General features: G+C 35.3%; 1 protein-coding gene and 1 pseudogene across 4 annotated transcripts in view; both read left to right on the forward strand.

Annotated features, from left to right (window-relative positions):
* The window catches only part of GK (glycerol kinase), a 66012-nt gene that overhangs the window by 19681 nt on the left and 40122 nt on the right, over positions 1-6209 (forward strand). The window lies entirely within an intron of this gene.
* LOC112484955 lies at positions 5184-5302 on the forward strand (annotated as a pseudogene).

Below are 6209 nucleotides of genomic sequence, written 5' to 3' on the forward strand. Positions count from 1 at the left end.
TCCCCTTTCTGATTATTTCTATTATATAAATGGGTTGATGTTACCAGAACTGTTTCGTAGTCCCTGCTATTTCTGACACTTAAAAGAGATCTCACCTCTTCCCCTCAAAAATCAAAATTACAAATGTTTGTGGTCATCTCTCTGTAAAGCACTTATGTATTTGGTCTTCCCACCTAGGAATTTGAATTGACTTGTCTGAGGTTATGAAAATAAAATCTCGAACTTTTAGCTCCTTTTGCTACAAATTACGCTATTTCAGTAGGGTTCAAAAACTCAATATCTCAAATATACCACAATTAGTTATCGTGTCTTATGAAGTGTAAATGACCATAGGTATATTTTAGCATCCCTCTTAGTATAGGACAATTGAGCAGTGAACGGCACTGTCACTTGCTAAAAGGAAAACTTTTTTCTAAATGTATAGTCACTAAAAGGCGTCATTCTGTCACAACTAGCAAAGCCTAACTTTTTGTCAATAAAATAACAGGTTGTGGGGTGAGGAATGGAGAGAGAAATTGCTAGAAATAGGATGATGTATAGTGTGAGCTATTTTTACTTTACAGTGACTTTAGTAATATAGTACTTTAGTGTTGACTGGAAGAAACTGATTTTCAAGCAGAAAATATACTAAAAAAGGTACATTGTATGAGTACCATGAATCCTGTAGAAATAATCTTTATAAAAAATTAAGGTATGTAATGTTATTGTTATTAGAAAGCATTTAGTATGTCTTCTGTATTTGTGATAAAAAAATTAAAGACTCAAAAAATGTCGAAGAATTGCAACCAGGGTCCTACTACACAAAAGTACATCTTTTAAATCTTTATTTTGTTCTCATCTTCATGAGCAGCTCATTTTGAATATAAGTAAAGTATCATATTACAATTTTAATGACTAGTACCTAAGAGAGTATTTTTTCACAGATCGATTTTAGCCAACTCCTGAACTAGTTAGGGTTTTACTTCTCCAAACCCCCAGTGAAAGGAAGGGCCTATTCAGCAGAAAAAGAAAGTTCCTGTTAAACTCTAAACTTGAATTGTAAAGATGCAACTTTGGACTTGGAGTTATTTTTAAACAATTTACCTAGGCTAGTTGAAGTTATGCTTATAGTGAAGGATTTAAGTAAATATTTTACCAGAAAAACTCTCATTTTGTGATGTGCTTATTTACTCATTTTTTCCTTCTACCTGTGTCCTTCTGCACCCCTCCCCCCTTCTATGTACTTTGGAGTATTAATTCAGACTGTATTTATGGAACATGAAGAACTTTTCCTCTATACTGAAGCACATGCTTGTTTTGAGAATCTCTTACATGTTTGGCGCTATACTGGGTGTGTTGCAGAGACTATAAATTATTGGCTGTTTTTGGAAACACTTTATAATCTAGTTTTGGAAAGAGACTAACAAAATTAGGGAATAGCTGATAAATTGTGTGTTGCTAAGTTGAATAGGAATTAGAGCAGTACAAGTTAGTATGGATTTTGAATTTTTAGCATATCTTTGGGGGAGGTCAAACCCCATTTTAGGCCTTGAAGAATGTGTTGGATTACATTAGGAAAAAGGAGAATTGAAGGCTAGTGTAAACAAGCTATGAAGGTGAAAATGTGTGCACTTATTTCACTAAAGAGTGAAGAAACTGATCAGATTCAAGCATAGGATGACTTATTTAAGAGTTTTAATGGAACTATCAATGATAATACTCAATAAGTGCTAACTAACTGCTATTACTGTGTACTAGGGATTATACTAAACAATTTACCCATGTTATTTAATCTCAATGACCCTGAAACAGGTTTTACTAGCCTTATATTCTAAATGAATTATGAGAAAGCTATATAACTTATTCAATGCCATACAACTATGAGTAGAGATAAAGCCACAGTTTGAGCACAAACCTCTCCAACCCCAAAGTCTGTGTTCCAATTTAGATAGGTAGGGGTTGGTGAGGATAGAGAGGGCACTGAAAGCTGTGCTGAGGGTAACATGGACAAATGGATAATAAAGAGAGTTTAGCTTCCCACAGTGGTGGAATAGGTTATTTCAGATGCACCTGTCTGCTGAAACAGCTAGAGAGGTTGGGAGAAAAAAAACTTTGTCCAATTAGGGGGAATGTTTAATATACTATATAAATGTCTAACCAATGTACTGTATACTTAAAACTTAAAAAAAAAAAAAAAACAACTTTGTCTGAAGGACCAGAAGGTTACCAAGGCAGTTAGGAATTGTGGGGCCAAGATCCAGGAGACAAGGAAAGCCCAGAGAGGTAAACTTATCATCTAGTGTTGCTTGTTCTCTAGAGATATCTGTAGTTTCTGAAAGGAGCATCTGAGAAGCTAAGCAGCACTTTCATAGGTTCATAAAGGCAGAGAGGCAAAAGATGGAGTCAGGCGCTGCCAAGGGAAAGGATGAATATTGGTAAAATCCTAGAGTTTCAATTGGAACTGTGAATGGCAAATCCTAGGAGGTAAACTGGGAATATACCAACCCTCATAGGAATTGAAGCCCATTGAAATAATTTTAAACCCTGATTGGATTAAGATGGTCTGAGATTGCCAGTGCTCCTAGCCTAACTTCCTTTCAGGGAAAAACTAGAACTTGTATATAAAAACTCTGGAGATAGTTTTTATATACAAATTCTAGTTTTTTTTATGACAAAATAATCAGACACACAAAACAAGACATGACTAAAAACCAACAGAAACAAGGGACATTAGAAACAGACCCATAGGAAATCCTGATATTAATAGTTATGACTTTAACTGTGATCAACATGTTCAAGGAATTAATTGACAAGATCGATAATCTTAGCGAAAAAAATTAGACATTTAAAAATGGAAATTCTAAAACTGTATTAAAAACTCAGTCGATGATTTTATATCAGATTAGACACAGCTGAAGATGAATTGGTGAACTAGAAGGGAGATCAGAAGTAAATATCCAGACTGAAGTAGAGAGACAAAGGTTTAGAAAATCAGAAAAGAATCTAAGAGAAATATGGAGTAAAGTGAAGAGGTACCGCTTATTTGTAATTGGAGTCTCAGAAGAAAAGGAAAGAGAGATGATAAAGTCTTTGAAAACTGATGAAAGATATCAATTCATAGATTTAAGAATCACTGTGATCCCTGGTAACATGAATACACAAAAAGCCATACATAAACGTATGCTGAGACTTGAAGATAAAAAGGACAATTTTAAAGTAACCAGAGGATTCCCCTATCTGCAGTAAAGTTGAGATTGCTAATGAGTGGATGGGATTAGTGCATGAGGATAGAGAATGGAGAGGAGAACACAAGTCAGTGAGGCCTTCTCAGTGAAGACACAGAGGGAAGATACAATGTATATGTTTGTAAATTGGATAGGGTATAGCGCTGAGGGAAAAATAAAACAGAGTGGCAAGATTTTTAGCCTGAGAGAATGGACAGAAATTAAGTATTATTAAAGGGTGCTAACATGGGAGAAGAAAAATGGCTTTCTTTTTTGGACAAGGTGAATATCAGACTTGGAATCGAAGCTAATTTCTGGGCAATTAGCAATTTGTGGTTCTATTGTAAAGAGACTGTTCAAAATGTATACTTAAAAGTAGATAACATAGAGGTAATAGTCTTAGTTTATTATAGATGAGTTTACTCTAGGAATGGATGTAAAATTAATTAATTCAACAAAAATGCAGGTGCCTTTCTATGTAACAGGTTCTGTGATGACCATGGGCATATAGTGACAAACCAGGCAGGCACAGTGCTTGCCTTTGTGACACAGAAGGCTAGGGCTAGGAATTTGGAAGAGAGGAGGAGGAAGAGCAATAGAAAAGGAGGAGAGAGAAAGATTAATTGCTGGGAAGAAAAGCCACTAAGTATTGACAAGGATAGATTCTGCCTCTAATTTTATTTCACCCGGATAACATTATGGTGTCATATCTCCATGCAAGCCTTCAGTTGAGAATATCAACATAATATTAAATCTTTATCAGCTTTATCTTAAAACAGTACAAGGTGGGATTGATGGAAACAGACTCATATTTTCACATATATTTGTCTTTGAGCTTCTTTGTCTTTGTTTATATCACAATCTGAGTTTTACTTCTGTGTGTGTGTGTTCTTGTCTCTTTCTCTTGTAAATCTGTTGTTCTAGGCCTATCCTTTTACTCTTTTTCTCTTTTCTTACTAAATTATATAGCTGATGAGCAGTATTTGTTATAGACAAGCAAATGAGGAGTCTGCATTTCTCTCTCTTTTTTTAAATTAACCTTCAAATTAACCTTTATGTGGCCTTTTTTATGGCTTAGGGGTCCTTGATAAACACTCAGCTCACTCACCTCCAGTACAGTAACATAGATAGGAGAATTTCAAGGTGCTTTTAGTGGACATGAAATATGCTTGTTGAAGACTGAGAAAGCCTACTTGTTTTTGCTTGCAATAAAGGCGTGTTTGTATGTTGACATCTTTTATCACAGATACAATTATAAGCATAGAAAATAGTTTAGGTCCATTGAGGCATAGATGGCCCATGTTACAAGTTTCCTATAGTTTTAAAATTTGTATGTTAATTCTGTGACTAGCAAGGTAAACATTGGTGTGGTACCTAAAATGAAGAAGTGTCACTTTGCATCATTGTTTCCCAGTCACTGTGCTATGCGTGACCTCACAGATAGATTGCAGGAACTTTGTGGCCTTGGATCTGAAGCAGGCCTTTGGCTGCTCTCAGCTGTGTTCAGTTATCCTCATCCATCTGGTACTTTTGTCTCTCCCTCTTAGAATTATTTTCATCAATATTCTTTTCCAAAGAGTTCCCAACAGCCCACCCCCTGCCATTTTTCTAAGCCTTTTTCTTCTCAAACCAACTTTATTAGTGGTCTACATACCTTGGTATCTAAGTATTATTGAAAAAAAAAAGTTTGGGTTTACAAATACATCACAGACTGAACTGATAAAAAAGCATAAAATTACCCAGGTTGTTCAAACATCAAGTGGGGGAGAGCTTGAATCAACGATATCTAATGTGTCCATATGCACATTTTGCTGGTGCCACCAGTGAAACATTCTGTCCTAACTAGGATGGTCCGACTGTTTTGCCCTTCTTGGCCACGTTTTGTCACTCGCTACTGCAGTTGATTAGTATGCAATATAACCCTCACTCTGGTAGCTTTCTGTAGCACAGAATTCATGATTTAATATAAAAATATTCATAGTCTATGGCCATGCCACCCTGAACAAGGCCCATCCCGTCTGATCTCAGAAGCTAAGCAGGGTCAGGCCTGGTTAGTACTTGGATGGGAGACCACCTAGGAAGACCGGGTGCTGTAGGAGTAAAAAAAGAAAATATATTCACAGTAAGGAGTAATATATCCAGAGAGGCAAGAGTCACTGATTTAAGACTTTTAATGAGTTGAAGAAAACTACCAACAAAAATCATTTGTCTCCAAACCATTTTTTTTTTAATTTAAATGGTATTGCAAACATTTTTTCCCCTAAGATATTGGATTTAAAGTTTCCTATGACATATAACTCTTTATGTGGAGTATTGCAGTTTTAAATATGGCTCATCCTCTTTGCTTTTTAAAATTTTTACATATTGGTTAATCCTGGGCCAATAATTAAACCTGTGTAATCATCTGTTAAGATCTGAAGGAATGCTGAGTTCAGTTTTTTAAATCTTTTCTGGAACTGGATCTGGGTTATATTTCAAAGTATCAGCATGAAAAAAAGCTGTAGAGGACAAACAATCTCAAACTCCTAAGCACGCTTGGCCTTAAACAAGGAAAGTGTGGTTTTGTTTTTATTGTTTTGCAGATTTTTTTACTTTTGTGAAATCTAGAATATTTAGCTTTATGAAGATCCGCTTACTTTTCATGATTTCAAGTCTTTTATTACATGGTTCTTTGTATGCCTTCTATCTGTAAAGAAATACTGTCATATTTTGCAATGATTAAACTCTTTAACTTTGGCCAGATTAAATTTAAAAACACTGAATTAGATTTCAACTTTGAGGTCTCCAATCTTTAATATTTCTTCATAGTCTCTTTAAGACTATGAAGTCTTCCTGGCTACACCTATGTCATAGAGGTTTAATTCTGGATCTAGACTCTGGGTTCAAATCCTGGCTTTTTCAGTACTACCATTCTGTGCCTGTTCCCTTGACAGTTAAACGAGAAAAAAATGAAAGTTGGATCTTATAGGCTTGAGGTGAAAATCAATGAGTTAAGTTAGCTATGGT

Source organism: Pteropus alecto, unplaced genomic scaffold (genome assembly GCF_000325575.1).
Source record: "Pteropus alecto unplaced genomic scaffold, ASM32557v1 scaffold248, whole genome shotgun sequence".
NCBI lineage: Eukaryota > Metazoa > Chordata > Mammalia > Chiroptera > Pteropodidae > Pteropus > Pteropus alecto.